This window comes from Alligator mississippiensis, chromosome 3 (genome assembly GCF_030867095.1).
Source record: "Alligator mississippiensis isolate rAllMis1 chromosome 3, rAllMis1, whole genome shotgun sequence".
NCBI classification, from domain to species: domain Eukaryota; kingdom Metazoa; phylum Chordata; order Crocodylia; family Alligatoridae; genus Alligator; species Alligator mississippiensis.
Window position 1 is genome coordinate 152,317,491 of NC_081826.1, and position 15,623 is coordinate 152,333,113.

The following is a 15,623-nucleotide window of genomic DNA, read 5'->3' on the forward strand; positions in this document are numbered from 1 at the left end:
CCCACTGACTCCTCAATTTACATTTTCATTTACTGGCTTGCATGCAGACCAGCCTCTGGCTTCTTTACTATTCGTTCCATCCAGGAAGAGCACACACCAACTGCAGATGCTTCCTCAGCCTGAACAAGGGTTTTTAAACCTGAAAGCTTGCTAGAAAAATGTTTCCAATTATTCAGTTGGTCTAATAAAAGATATCAGATTTACCCAAAGAACCTTGTCTGCCATGTGTATGTGTACATTTGGCCACAGCAGGGATGAGGAACAGGGAGAAGTGGCAGGCATGTGCCCCACAGCCCAGCAGGGTCCACCTAGCCTCCCCTGGCAGCACTAGGAGGGGAAAGGGCCCCTCTCCCCCCGAAGCCCAGCACCCATTGGGGGGGGCTCTAATTTTGTGATTGCCCAGGGCCCTAATACACCTTAATCCACCTCTGTGCTCCCCTCCCCCCCCGCCCGCTGCTGCCAATGCCTTCTTTGCGTCAGGGGGCCCCAAAGCTATGCCTTGCAAGAGGCCCCAAAAAATTGTGGGCCGGCCCTGGAGATGGGATCCATCTGACGAAGAGAGGGAAGAGTGTCTTCACAGACAGGCTTGCTACCCTAGTGAGAAGGGTTTTAAACTAGGTTTGCCACAGGATAGAGACCAAAGCCCTGAGGTAAGCGGGGAAGCGGGAGACCTGGAGGAAGAACAAGCAGGAGGAGGCAACAGGGGAGGTACTTTCATACTTTCTGAGAAATCACAGTAATCAACTCATTACCTCAGGTGCCTGTACAAAAATGTGTGGAGCCTGGGAAACAAGGAGGAAGAAATGAAAGTCCTTGCACAGTCACAGGAACTATGATGTGATCAGAATAGCAAAGACTTCGTAGGATAGCTTGCATGACTGGATCACTGTCATGGATGGGTACAAACTGTTTGGGAAGGACAGGCAGGGGAGAAGAGGAAGAAGAGTTGCACTTTATGTAAAAGAGCCATATGATTGCTCAGAGCTCCAGTATGAGAGTCTCTGGGTTAGGGTCAGAGGGGAAAGCAACAAGGGTGATGTCATGGTGGGGGTCTGCTATAGACCACCAGACCAGGAGGAAGTGGTGGAGGAGGCTTTCTTCAAACAGCTAGAGGAAGTTTCCTGATCGCAGGCTCTGGTTCTCATGGGGGACTTCAACCACCCTGACATCTGCTGGGAGGGCAGTACAGCAGTGCACAGGCAATCCAGGAAGTTTTTGGAGAGGGCTGAGGACAACTTCCTGATGCAAGTGCTAGAGCAGTTAACTAGGGGCCATGCTCTTCTTGACCTGCTGCTTACAAACAGGGAAGAATTGGTGGAGAATGTAGTAGTGGATTGGCATCTTGGGCAGTAGTGACCACAAAATGATAGAGTTCAGGATCCTGAGGAAAGGAAGGAAGGAAGGAGGGAGAGCAGCAGGGTAAGGACCCTGGACTTCAGAAAAGCAGACTTTGACTCACTCAGGGAACTCACGGGCAGGATTGCCTGAGAAGCCAGAATGAGGGGTAGAAGAGTCCAGGACAGCTGGCTGTACTTTAAAGAAGCCTTACTGAGAGTGTAGGAACAAACCATCCCGATGTGCAGGATGAATAGCAAGTATGGCAGAAGACCACCTTGGCCTAGCAGGGCTTTGATCAAGCACTGCTCGGGCATGCAGGGATGAAGTCAGTAAGGCGAAAGCGCAATTGAAGTTGCAGCTAGCAAGGGATGTAAAGGGTAACAAGAAGGGTTTCTACAAATATATCAGTAGCAAGAGGAGGATCAGGGAAAGTGTGAGTCCCTTACAGAATTGGGGGAGGCAACCTTGTGACACAGGATGCAGAAAAGGCTGAAGAGCTCAATGCCTTTTTTGTCTCAGGATTCACAGGCAAGGTCAGCTCCCAGACTACTATACTGGGCACCACAGGCTGGAGAGGAGCTGAGCAGCCCTCAGTGGTGCAAACACAGGATAGGGACTACTTAGAAAAACTGGATGTGTACAAGTCCATGGGGCCAGATGGGATGCACCCAAGGGTGCTGAGGGAGTTGAGTGATGTGATTGCAGAGCCACTGGCCATCATCTTTGAAAACTCGTGGCGATCAGGAGAGGTCCCGAACAATTGAAAAAGGGCAAACATAGTGCTCATATTTAAGAAAGGGAAGAAGGAGGATTCAGGGAACTAACACTAGTCGGCCTCACCTCAGTCCCTGGAAAAACCATGGAGCAGATCCTCATCCATTTCTAAGCACTTGGATGAGAAAAAAGGTGATTAGGACCAATCAGCATGGATTCACCAGGGGCAAGGGGATTCATCAGGTTGTTCATGCCTGAATGATTGCCATCTGTGATGAGATGACTGGCTCCGTGGATGCGGGGAAACCAGTGGATGCAAGCTAAGGAAGTATGGGCTGGATGAATGGGCTGTAAGGCGAATAGAAAACTGGCTGGAGCATCAGGCTCACAGAGTAGTAATCAATGGCTCAATTTCTAGCTGGCAGGCAGTATCAGGTGGAGTGCTTCAGGAGTCGGTCTTAGGGCCTATTTTGTTCAATGTCTTCATCAACGACCTGGAAGATGACACAGAGTGCACCCTCAGCAAGTTTGCAAATGACACCAAGGTGGGGGGCAGTAGTAGATACACTTAAGGTTGGTGCTAGGATTCAGAGTGACCTAGACAAATTGCAGGATTGGGCCAAAAGCAATCTCATGAGGTTCAACATGGACAAATGCAAAGTCCTGCAATTAAGACAAAACAATCCCATGGATCAGTACAGACTGGGGGCTGACTGGCTGGGCAACAGCTCTGCAGAAAAGGACCTGGGGGTTATAGTAGACAATAAGCTGAATATGAAGCAGCAGTGTGCCCTTGTTGGCAAGAAGGCTAACGGCATACTGGGCAGTAGTATTTAGGAACACCCACTTGTCAGCTTGACAGGTGGTTATCTTGCCATCTTGGGAACTGGAAGTCCCGCCCCATCACATAGTCTTTGACATCACAAACCCCACCCTGTTTTCCCCATATATGGTGAGTGACATCACAAACCCCATCCCTGGTTGCATGACATGTAACATCACAAACCCCGCTCCCTGTCATATGACATGTGACATCGGAAACTCAGTCACCACCCCCAGGCATATGTTGCATGACATCACAAACCTTATCCCCACTCCCCAGTCACATGACATGTGACATCACAAACACTGCCCCCAACCTCTGGTCACATGACACATGACATCAGAAACCCACCTCTGCCCCTAGTCACATGATGTATGCCACCAAAAGCCCGCTCCTGACCCCACCACATGGTGCATGACACCACCATCACATGGTCGGTGACATCAGAAGGACAGCCCATTCAGACCCCAAAGCCCACCCCTTATGCTGCAAGTCCAGCCCTGGAATGTACCACACGGTACAGTCATGACCTATCAGGCCCCAGACTGCAATGCTGGCTCCAGAATTCCCCACCCCATCACATGGTACGTGACATCAGAAGGGTTGCCCAACAGCCCCAAATCCCACCCCCACTCCACATGCTGCATGGCACCACCCTAGCCCACCAGGCACAGGTGTCGCCTATCAGGTAGTGAGGGGTTGTGACCCCTCTAACAACCTGCCCCACCATCCTCAACCATATGGTGGGAGGTTTCAGAGGCTGCAGACCTCACCAAGAATGGCACCGAACCAATCAGAGGGAATAGAAGGGTGGGGCCTAGGCTGTAAGCCCACCTGGTCTATCTGCTTTCCCAAGCAGGCCCTCTGTTTGTCTGAGACCACGTTAAGGTAGGCAGGGGTAGATATGAGTGAGATTCAGGGGTGTGAGATGGATCCCAAGACTCCTGAAACAGGACCAGGGACCGTGACAGAAACTGAGCAGCCCATATCAGACCTACCTATGGAGAGCGTGGAGGTGTTAGACAATCCTGTGTCAAGGGGCTCTCCTGAGGTAACCAGTTTAGATTATTTTTTGTGGGGCTGTTTTTTTTCTTTTAACTCTCTGTGCCTGTGCTAAGTACAATCTTTTTGCAAGTAGACGATTCCTTTACCGAGGACTTTCAAAACCTGCACATTGGCACTCTGCTGAAAGTAAAGGTCTTTTGCATGAACTGTTTTTGTTCATGTCCGAAAGAGAGGAATTTGAGACCTAAGACTGATGCAACAGTTTTGTCCAAAGACAATGGTTGCCAGCCAAGGCTTTGAGCCTATGGAGGTCACCATGCAGGGCTAAGAACCCATGGAGGTCACCAAGCAGGGCTGTATGGTGGACTGTTTTCAAATAAAAAAGTAGCTCACCCCTGTTCAGAAAAGGGTTTTTGCATGACCTGGTTTTGAACAACTGTTCAAGACAAGGCTGAAGACCATTGTTAATATTGTATTTTGTTACCTGCTTAATAAACCTTGTTTTACCATAGTTTAAATTTGTTCTCAGGTGCTTGAATGTACCATGTGGGGTGGGGGTGGAGCGGGCACTGTGGTTACCAGACATGCCTACACAGGGGGATTTGTTAAAGGACATGTATTACTCTTCTGGAGAAGCTGAGAGTTTTGGTGGGATGAACTCACTTTTCAAAGCTGCCAAAAGACAGAATAAGGTTCTGAACAGAAGCAGGGTAACTGCCTGGCTTTCAGATCAGGATACTTACACCCTACACACGCTGGTGAGAAGATGTTTTAAAAGAAACAAGACTTGTTGTTTCAGACATTGATGCGCACTGGCAGACAGATTTGCTGGATACTCAGCAGTTTTCCAAATACAACCGTGGAGTTAATTACATCTTAACAGTGACAGATGTATTATAAAAGCATGCCTGGGCCATGGGTTTAAAAGACAAGTTGGACGGTGAAATAGCTTGGGCCTTTAAAACTATTTTTATAGAGGGCTGTGTACCTCAAAAATTACAGACTGATCAGGGGAAAGAAATTTTAAATAAGCCTTTAAACAAACTGTTAAAGCAGTATAATATTCACCATTTTGTGGTGAATAGTGAAGTGAAAGTGGCAGTAGTAGAGTGGTTTAACAGAACATTAAAATCAAAGATGTGGAGGTATTTAATGCCCACAACACCTTTCACTACATTAATGCATTACCAGAGTTTATAAAGAGCTTGAATGACCTGAGGGTGGCTGGTTTGACCCATGTGATCTGCAAGTGGATAGGTCAGTCTGTGTGTTCCACAGGAGGCTGGCTTACCCTGACTGACCTGCAGGTGATTGGTTTGGCCTGACTGTCCTGTGGGAGGTTGGTTTGTCCCTGGTGACCAGCTGGTGGTTGGACTGGCCCAGGCGACCAGCAGGTGGTTGAATCAGCCCAGTTGACAAGCAAGTTGTTGCATTGACCCATGAGACCTACGGATTGTCAGGTCAGCCCAGATGACCCACAGATGGTTGGGTCTGTGCAACTGACCAGTGGGAGTTAGTATTGGTGGGACTGCACCTTGCATGTTTGGGTTGGCCCAAATGACCTGCAGGGTGGTCAGGTCAGCCCAGTTGACCATACAGTGGGTGAGGTAGACTATTTGGTCATCACATGAGCAGGTCAGCCCATGTTACCTACGGGTGGTCAGATCAGCCTGGGTGACCCACGGTGAGTTGGGTTGGCCCAAACAACCAGCAGGTGGTCACGTCAGCTTGGGTGACCCATGGGTTGTCAGGTCAGCTGGGCCAACCTGGGTGAACTGTGGGAGGTCAAGGTGGCTTATCTGATATGCTGGAGGTCGGGTCAGCCCAGGTGAACCACAGTTACTGGGGCCACCATGAGTGATCTTCAGGTGGTCATATTGGCTTAACTGACTGGCAGGTTTTTGGGTTGATCCAGGGGACATCCAGATGGTTAGGTTGGCCCAGGTGTCCTAAAGGTGGTCAAGTCCACTTGGCTCACCTGCAGGTGGTTGGGTCAGCCTGACTGAGTGGTTGTGGTCCAGTCTACCCCTGACACATGGGTGGTCAGGTTGGCCTGGGTGATCTGAAGTAGATTGGTCAGCCCAAATAACCTGTGAGTGCTCAGGTTAGTCTGGGTGATTTGAGGGTTCTCGTGTCAACTCATTTGACCTGCCGGTGGTCAGGTTGGTGCAGGTGACCCGCGGTTGGTCTCATCAGCCCAGGTGACCCACCTGTAGTTGGGCTGGTCCAGGTGACTTGCGGATGGTAAGGTTTGTGCAACTGACCCATGGGAGGTCAGGTTTACCCAGCTCAACTGCAGTTGTTGACCCACTGGTTCTCAGGTCAGCCCATGTGACCTGTGAGTGGTTGGTTCTCTTTTGTCATTTGTTGTCCCACAAAATCAGTTGTTCCTCTGTCCTCATTGGTCCCCAATCAGTGGGGGCCACTAAGTAACATGGTGGGCCTTGGCCCACACCCTGACAAGGAACAAATAGCCCTGTGGGTAGTTGGGCCAGCTAGACTCCCCCACAGGTTGTTGAATTAGCCAGGGTGACCCACGGATGGTCAGGTCAGCTCAACTGACTCAGAGGTGTTCATGTTGACCTGGGTAACTCACAGGTGGTCAGGTTGGCCTTTGAGATTTGCTGGTGGTCTCATCGGCCTGGATGACCTGTGGGTGGTTAGATTATTCCACATGATTCATTGGTGGTTGCGTTGTCCCAGAGGACCTGTGAGTGGTCAGGTTGGCCCAACTAATTCACAGGAGGTTGGGTTGACCCAACTGACCTGATGGTATTCAAGTTGGCCCAGCTGCTCTGTGCATGGGTGGTCAGGTTGGCCTATGTGACCCACGGGCTCAACTGACGTGAGGGCTTTTGGGTTGACCTGGGGGACATCCAGGTGGTTGGGCCCACCTGGGTGCCCCATGGATGGTCAGGACAGGCCAACTGATCTGTGGGTAGTTGTGTCAGCCTGACTGATCCATGGGTGGTCCAGTCCACCAGGATGACTCATGGGTGGTCGGGTTAGCCTTTGACGGCCACGGGTAGTTGGGTTGGCCTTGGAGACCCATAAGTGGTTGAGTCAGCCTGACTGTCCTGTGAATAGTCAGATTGGCTCAGCTGACCGGTGAGTGGTAGGCTTGGCATGATTAACGCATGTGTAGCCAGGTTGACTCAGGGGATCTGTGAGTGGTTGGATCAGCCCAACTGACCCATGGAAGGTCAGGTTGGCCCAACTGACCTGCCAGTGTTTGGGTCAGCCCACCCAACCTTTGGGTAATTGAGTTGGTCTGTCTGACCTACATATAGTTGGATCAGCTTGGCTGACCCATTGGTTTTTGGGTTGACTTAGAGGACATCCAGGTGGTCACGTTGGCCCATGCGACCTGCAGGTGGTCAGGTTAGCCTGGATGGCCTGTGGGTAGATGGTTAGGTCAGCCTGACTGAGCTGCAGTTGGTCCAGTCCACTCAGGTGGCTCATGGTTTGTTGAGTCAGCCTGGGTGAGCCACAGGTCTTCAGGTCATCCCAAATGTCCCATGGGTGGTCAGATTGGCCCAAGTGACCCACAGGTTGTTGGTTCTGTACAGGAGACCTGAGAGCACTTAAGTCAGTCTGGGTGACCCACTGGTAGTTGGGTCAGGCCAACTGACCTGCAGGTACTTAGGTTGGCTCAGGTTACCCACACATGATCGGGTTAGCCTGACTGATCTGAGGGTGGTCAGTCTGGCCTAAATGACCTGCAGGTGGTCAGATAGACCTGGCTGACTCACAGGTGGTCGGGTCAGCTCAACTGACCTGCTGGTATTCAGGTTGGCCTGGGTGACCCATGGGTGCTTGGGTCATCCCAGCTGACATGCAGGTGTTCAAGTTGGCCTAGGTTACCCATGGTGATCAGGTTGACTTGACTGACTTGTGCATGGTCATGTCAGCCTCGGTGATCTGCAGGTGGTTGGGTCAGCCTTGGAGACCCTTGAGTGGTCAGGTAGGCCCAGGCAACCTGCAGGTGGTTGGATCAATCTGGGTGATCTACTCATCGTCCTGTTGGCCCAACTGACCCATGAATGGTAGGGTTGGCCAACTGACCTGTTGGTGGTTGGGTTGACCTGGGAGACCCAGGGGTGGTTGGGTGGCCCAACTGACCCATGGGAGGTTGGGTTGACCCAGGGGATAACCAGGTGGTCGAGTCATCCCAGGTGTCCCACAGGTGGTCAGGTTGGCCCAACTGGCCTGCGGGCTTTTGGGTTGGCCTACGAGGCATCCAGGTGATCATGTTGGCCTGGGTGATCTGTGGGTGGTCTGGTTGGTCTGAGTGACCTGCAGGTGGTTGGGTCAGCCTAACTAACCTACAGTTGGTCCAGTCTGCCTGGGTGACTCATAGGTGATCAGGTTGGCCTAGCTGACCCACAGATGTTCAGGTCTGCCTGGAGGACCCAAAGGTGTGAGTGTGGTTGAGTTGGTCCAGGTACCTGCAGACAGTTGGGTCAGCCTGGATGATCTGGGGGTGGTCAGGTTGGCCCAGGTGGCACACAGATGGTTGGATTCATCTAACTGACCTATAGTAAGTTGGGTTGGCCTGACTGACCTGCATGTGCTCTGGTTGGCCTGAGTGATCCATGGGTGGTCAAGTCAGCCTGGGTGACCCACAGGTTCTCATGTAACCCTTTGTGAGACACAAGTGGTTAGGCGGCATGTGATTGGTCATATCAGACCAATTGACCTGCAGGTGGTTGGGTTGGTTTGAATGACTCACAGGTGGTCAGGATGGCCAATATGACCTGGGGGTGGTCAGCTTGGCCCCGGTGACCCATGGGTGGTCGGGCCAGCTGGACTGACCTGTAGCTGATCAAGTCAGAATGAGTTACATGCAGGTGGTTGGGTTGGCCAGGGTGTTTTGTGGATGGTCAGATTGGCCTGACTGACCCATATATGTTTGGGTTGACACACAGGTCATTGGGTCAGCTTCTGAGGCCTGCGGGTGGTCGGGTGGGCGCTGTCTGGCATGCTAAGCTCAGTGTCCCCCAAGGAAGCACTTGTTTTGGCCCTATGACCTCGCATGTGCACACCCTGTTTTCTTATGGTTTGTCCCCCATAATTTATTGGATTTTAATGGCTCTGACTGCCCAACCAGTGGCGGCCCCCAGTTTTTAGTGGGATAAGGCCCATGGCCTTTTTTTAATCCAAATAGGCCTGTGGGTGGTCAGGCCAGTCAGTGTGACTCACAGGTGGTCGGGTCAGCCTGGCTGATCCATAGGCTGTTGGGTCAATCTGGGAGATCCACGGGTGGTCAAGTTGGTGCAGGACATCTGTGGAAGGTTGGGTCAGTCCAGGTGACCCTCAGGTACTCGTGGGTACACGTGGGTACTGGGGTTGGCACAGATAACCCAAGGGTGGTCAAGTGAGCGGAGCCATGTGCCGCTCAGGACTGACCGGTGCAGGCAGGGGGAAAATGCAGCTGAGCCCCTGCCGCTCTGGCCGGGCTTGTCCCATCCCAAGCGGCACACAGCTCTGCCGCCACTTCTGCTGGCCGGTGCAGATTTGACCAGGCTCCTCCCGTCCCCAGCAGCATGTGGGAAGCCGCTTCAGCTGCATGCTGCTCCAGATGGGACAGACCCAGCCAGGTCAGCACCTGCCAGGAAAAGTGGCATGCAGCTGAAGTCTGCTTCCCACAAGCTGCTGGGGATGGGAGGAGCCCGGCTGGGTCTGCACTGGCCAGCAGAAGCGGCGGCGGAGCCATGTGCCACTCGGGACAGGACGAGCCCGGCTGGAGCAGCACGGGTTCAGCTGCATTTTTCCCCTGCCTGCACCGGTCAGTCCCGAGCAGTACACGGCTCCACTGCCGCTTCTGCTGGCCGGTGCCAACCTGGCCAGTCTCCTCCCATCCCCAGCAGCTCGTGAGAAGCCAGCTTCAGCCACGTGCTGCTCCAGATGGGATGGACCCAGGCGGGTCAGCACCGGCCAGGAAAAGCGGTATGCAGCTGAAGCTGGCTTCCCACATGCTTCTGGGGATGGGAGGAGCCCAGCCGGGTCTGCACTGGCCAGCAGATTGGTATAACATGACCAGCCTAGGGCTGTGGAGGGGTCAGGCTCCCTAGATCTGAGACCTGATGTAGGCTATGGCACAGAGACTCACTCTGGACCAACGTGCTAATAAACTTGTGTCTGTACCTGCCAGGAACCCAAGTAGCAGGTGGTTGATACCTGGTAAGCTCATGTGAGTAAAAACTGCTTATTGCTTTCTGTGTGGCCTTCAAAATGTTTTTATCCTACTAAAATATGTTATACTTTGTGAGAGTCACTGCCTCTGTGTGAGAAAGCAGAATCATAGCCACTGAACTAAATTCATGCCCCATGGGAATAATCACAATTCAGCAAAATGGGCAGAAAGAAAAAGCCGGAGTTCCAAGTGTGCACCCTAAAAGAGGTCACGAAAGAGTCAGAAGCACAACCTTAGAACCAGGACAGCTATCCGGTGACGGCAGTCCAGGAGGCATGATGGGAATCCTCTACTTTCATCAGATTTAGGAAAGCAAGAGGACATGAGAACAACATGTAGGCAGAGACAGTGCAGGGCCTTGGAGCCATGTTAATAAGTGAGGACAACTGTGTTCCCACTCTGGTCAGTGACTAATTGTGGGTACATCTTCACTAGCTTCAAGCCATTCAAATCTGCTGCCAAAAAATAAGCCCTTCCTACCCACTTACACTTTACCTGCTCTGAACTGGAAATGAGGCAGTGAGGGCCCTTCTAGGGTGGTCCAAGGACAGTAGAAGCAGATCACACACAGAGAGTGAGAGATGTTCCCAGAATGTCCTCACCACCACATTTCTTCTGAAAAGCAGGGATATCCTAAGGTTCATTTAATGTTTGTAAAATGCTTGGAGAGCCCCACATAGATGCACTGCATAGAAATGCAAAATATATTTTGACTTATTAGGTTAGCACCTTGGGCTGAGATTTTCAAAGCTGAATCAAAAGGCCAACTTCCATTAAAATGAATGGGATTTAGAGGGCTCCAAATCTTTTATGACAACTTTGTAACATGCCTATCTACCCCTTTTTGCAAATCTCAGCCATAGTTTGGAAGCTCAGCCAAAGAACATAAGAGCATAAAAAGTGCCATGCTTGGTCAGCCCAATGGTCCAACTAGCTCAGTATCCTGTCCCAAACAGTGGCAGAGGTGGATGCTATAGAGGGGGAGTTTTGAACTGGTTAGACTCGTTTCATTGTCACTTCCTGCAACTTCATTTGTGTCAAAGGTCGCATGACATCACTTCCTGATGTGATACCGCTTCCTGTGAGGTCTTTGAATATGGCTCGCCAGCCCACTGGGTGATAAAAAGTTCGTGATCTGGCCCCACATTCAAAAAGGTTGGACACCCCTGAGCTAAACAATAGGACAGTAGGGCAGAGCCCTGTTTGGGCGGCTTGGGTACTGCTACATGTCTCGTACAGCCGGAGCCAACTCGAGGTGATATACAAATTGCTCGGTCGTTTGGACGGGCTGGTGAATGGAGAGGCAGACAAAGCGTATTGGTTGCGAAAAGCTTTACTTACGCCGCTAATAACCGCGACGCAGGTGGTCCGGTCGCTTAAACAACTCCACGAGTTGCTCCAGCTGGCAAGGCTCAGGCCAGCTAATCTGTCCACAAATTAAGCCGGCAGGGAAAGGGTACGTCGAAGGATTGCGCTCAGCGACGGGGAGAAGAATCGATAGGTGATCAGGCTATCGATCAGCTCAGCTGCAAGTCAGATATCTTTAGAGGCACTCTGCAGCGTGCTCAAAGTTCTCCAACTTGGGCGGAAGTCACACAAAATTTTATACGGCCAGCAAGCCAATTACTAGCTGCCACGTAGGAATAATTTAGAACTGGCCAATAGCGGGACACAAATTTGCATGCGAATGGCGGGAACTCTCTTGCACCGGGGTTTTCTGTTGCAGCAGAAAACTTTTGCTGTGCAAGAGACTCTCATGTGGCGGGAAAGTTCCATCGTGCCGAGGCACTAAAATCATTGGGTTGTGACACTACAGAGTAGCAGCCATAAGATGCCCTGGAGGCAATCAGGCCTAAATGGAAGCCTTGGTGGGTGGCTGGAGAGCCACCTGACAAGAAGGGGTGGGGCTTGTAGAGGCTTATAAGACCAGTGCCTGAGGCTAGGTGGTCATTTTGGCCCTGCAGGTAGCCAGGAGAGAAGTGACTGAGATGGATGGCTGCAGGTGAGTGACTGGCTGATACCTGAGATGCCCTGGAAACTATAAGTAAGGAGCTTATAGCTTGCAGGGAAGTGCGAGTCAGAAAGAGGAACTGTCCCAATGACCCATGGGTCAGCCTTCTTCTTTGTTGTGTCTCCAATCCAACCTTTCTATATGGCCGGCTCCCAATATTCTGCACAAGATACTGCTTCTGGTATTGGTGTTGCTAAATCTTGTGGGGTGGTGCTATGGGCCGAGCATCTCCGGAGATGATACATGGTTTGCTTCTCCTGACAAACACATGGTTTTGTCATGTAGAGGCCCCATGATTCCATGAAAATGTTGCATCTGCCAAGACCCACTCTCAATCTGTTCAGGCTTTGCCATATGTGCCATTTGTAATTGGAGCTGGATGCTAACTCCTCACTAGAGGCAATTCCTCACTGGCTCCATTCAACAGCTTTATTGCCTAGTTTCTCCCATTCTTTTTGCCAAAGGGTAGTTCTGGCTGATTCTGGTAATGTGATCAATGGTATGGTAGAGGACAGAAAGCTGTTTCTTGATAAGAGACAGTGGAGCGCTGGTTGATGTCCACACAGGGGGTGGCGGTTGTCTGACTCTTGTCTGTGCTAGTCAATGTCGCCTACTTTTCTCCTGATGTAAGGGGGTGCTCTGCCAAATAGTGCATATAGGCAGGGAACTGGGGCGGGTTTTAGGCAGCCTGTTATAATTCTGCTTATATCATTTACGCTGTGTCAGTATGTTTACTGTAACTTGAGCATTCCCATTTGGAATTTGTGAGCTTATGTAGAATGTTGTTTCATGTGTTGACCTTGGCTTTGGTATTTAAGATGTGCTTTTTGTAGCTAAGCCAGGCTGACCTGACCACCTGTGGGTCACAGGGACTGACCCAACCACCAGCAGGTCTTATGGACCCAACCACCTATAAGTGATTGGGTCAGTCCCTGTGATCCACAGGTGGTCAGGCTGGACTGGATGAACCAGAGGTTACTGGGTTGGCTTGGGTGATCCACGCGTGGTCAGGTCAGCCTGATGGACCCACGGGTAGTCAGGTTGGCCTGAAAGAGCCAAGGTTGATCGCCTTAACTGACCCTTGGGTGGTTGGGTCAACTCAACCGACCTGAGGGTGGCTAGGTTGGAATGAATGACCCACAATTGGTAGGGTTGGCTCAAGTAACCCCCACAGAGGTCAAAAGGGTCCCAGTGTCATGTGGCAGGTTGGGGCCAACTCCAGTGTTGCACAGCAGGTCAGGCCAACCCCAGTGTTGTGCAGTGCGTTGGGCCAGACCCAGCATAACATGGCTGGTTGGGCCAGGTCCAGTGTCATGCTATGGGTGGGGCTGACCCCAATGTGCCTATGGTCAGGTCAGAACCATGAGTGGTCATGTCGGCCCAAAAGCCATGCAATGGGTCACATCAGCCTAAGAAATGCATGGCATGTTGGGCTAGCCCCAATGTCCTATAGCAGATCTGGAGGGCCCCAGTGACCTGCGGTGCATCAGGTGGGTTTCAGTGACCCACAGCAGATCAGGTGGGACCCAGTGTCCTGTGTGGGGTCAGGCAGGCCTCAGTCACTTGCAAGTGGTAGGTTTAGAATGAATGACCCACAATTAGCAGGGTCAGTTTGAGTAATCTGCAGGCACTTGGGATGGGCCAAGAGCCCCATGGGGAGCAACTTGGCCCCAGTGACCTAAGGCAAGTTAGGCAGGTCCCAGTGACCCATGTTGGGTTGGGTAGGCCTAAGATACCTGCAGATGGTAGGTCAGAAAGAATGACCTGCAAGTGGTAGGATCAGCTCAAGTAACCTACAAGTGCAGGCCATTGTTGTATAGGCCTCCCTAGGCCATGCCCCAAACTTCCATCGTTTGTACACCTCTTTCTTCTTTCTTAAGAGGACTATGATTTCCCTGTTTAGCTAGGACAGCTTCCCAGCCCTTTTGCTACATTTCCTCTGTGTGGGAATGGACTTCCATTGCACTTCAAGGATCGTGTCCTTAAGAAATGACCACTGTTCACGTACTCCTTTTGCTTTCAGTCCCTGATCCTGCAGCACTTCCCCTACCAGTGATCTGAGCTTGTAGAAATTTGTATTTTTGAAGTCCAAAACTTCAACCTTGCTATCTGGTTTGTCTGCCTTGCAACGGACAGTGAACGTGATGGTTTCATGGGTGCTGTTGCCCAGGCTGCCCTCTATGTTTAAGTCAGTCATCAGGTCATCTCTTTTGGCCAGGACCAAGTCTAGAAGAGTGTTACCTCCTGTTGGCCCTTGCAACTTCCAAGTAAAAAAAAAGCTCTTCAATGCAGTTCAGAAAGGAACGCGACTGATCCGACTTGGCCAAGCATTCCTCCCAAGAGATGTCTGAGTAATTGAAGTCTCCCATGATGATCATGTCCCATGCACATGCAGCCTCTCCGTCAGTTCTTGGGCAAACTCTAGATTGGTTCCTCCCCTTGGTTTGGTGGTCTGTAGTATACACCTACAGTTAGATCTCTCTTGCCACCCCCCCACCCGCCTCGCCCTCCCCGCAGTTTGAACCAGAGGGTTTCAAGTTATTCTTCCTTGGAGGCAGACTTCAGCCTCCAAGGAGGTGTACTGCTCCTTCACAAAGAGAGCCACACCACTACCTTTCTTCCCTACTCAGTTCCTTCTCTGAAGGGTATAGCCATCTATGGCTACTCTCCAATTGTGTGAGGAGTCACACCAGGTTTCCATATTCCCTACTAGATCATAATGCCCACTGGAGAGTAGGAGGGCTAGCTCTTCCTGCTTGTTCCACATGCTCCTGCCATTAGTGTACAGGCACCTGAGTCCTCTTTCTGAGGCCCTCAACTTCCTGTCACGCTGATGGAAACTACTCCCTCAGCTCCCATGTGAGTGGCTTTTCTAGTGGCCCCATCTATGGAGCTTTCTTGTGTGTCAGTCCCCAGGCACACTCCAGTCTGTGGTTCCCCATCCCCCAACAATCTTAGTTTAAAGCCCTATCTAGAAGATCGGCCATCCTGGCCAAGAACAGAGGCTTACCTCTCTGTGCGAGTTGGATGTTGTCTCTTCCCAGGAGTCCTTTCTCCCTGAAGTACACACTGTGGTTGTGTAAACTGAAGCCCTCTCAGCGGCACCACTGTCGGAGACATACGTTTACTTCCTCTATGCATCCTTCCCTCCCTCCGTTCCCCAGGAGGTTGAGCAGGCCTGAATAAGGTGCAGCAGGATGGGCCAGCCTGAGCGACTCATGGTGGGTCAGATTGGCTTGAGTAACCTAAGGGTGGTCAGGTAGTAACGAGTGCAGTGCAGGCAACAGGGTCATCCCAAAAGTCACGCAGGTCATTGGGCCACTCCAAGTATCCTGTGGCAGGTTGGGCTGGCCCAAGTGACCCACGGCAGACTAGAAGGACCTGAATGGTGTGTAGTAGGTTCAGAGGCACTGAGCAAGCTGCATCAGGTTGGATCAGCTCAACTGATGCATAGGAGGTCAGGAGCGGCTGTATGAGCTGCAGTGGGCCAAGCCAGTCCTAGTTATCCATGGCAGGCCAGAATAGCCCCATTGCCC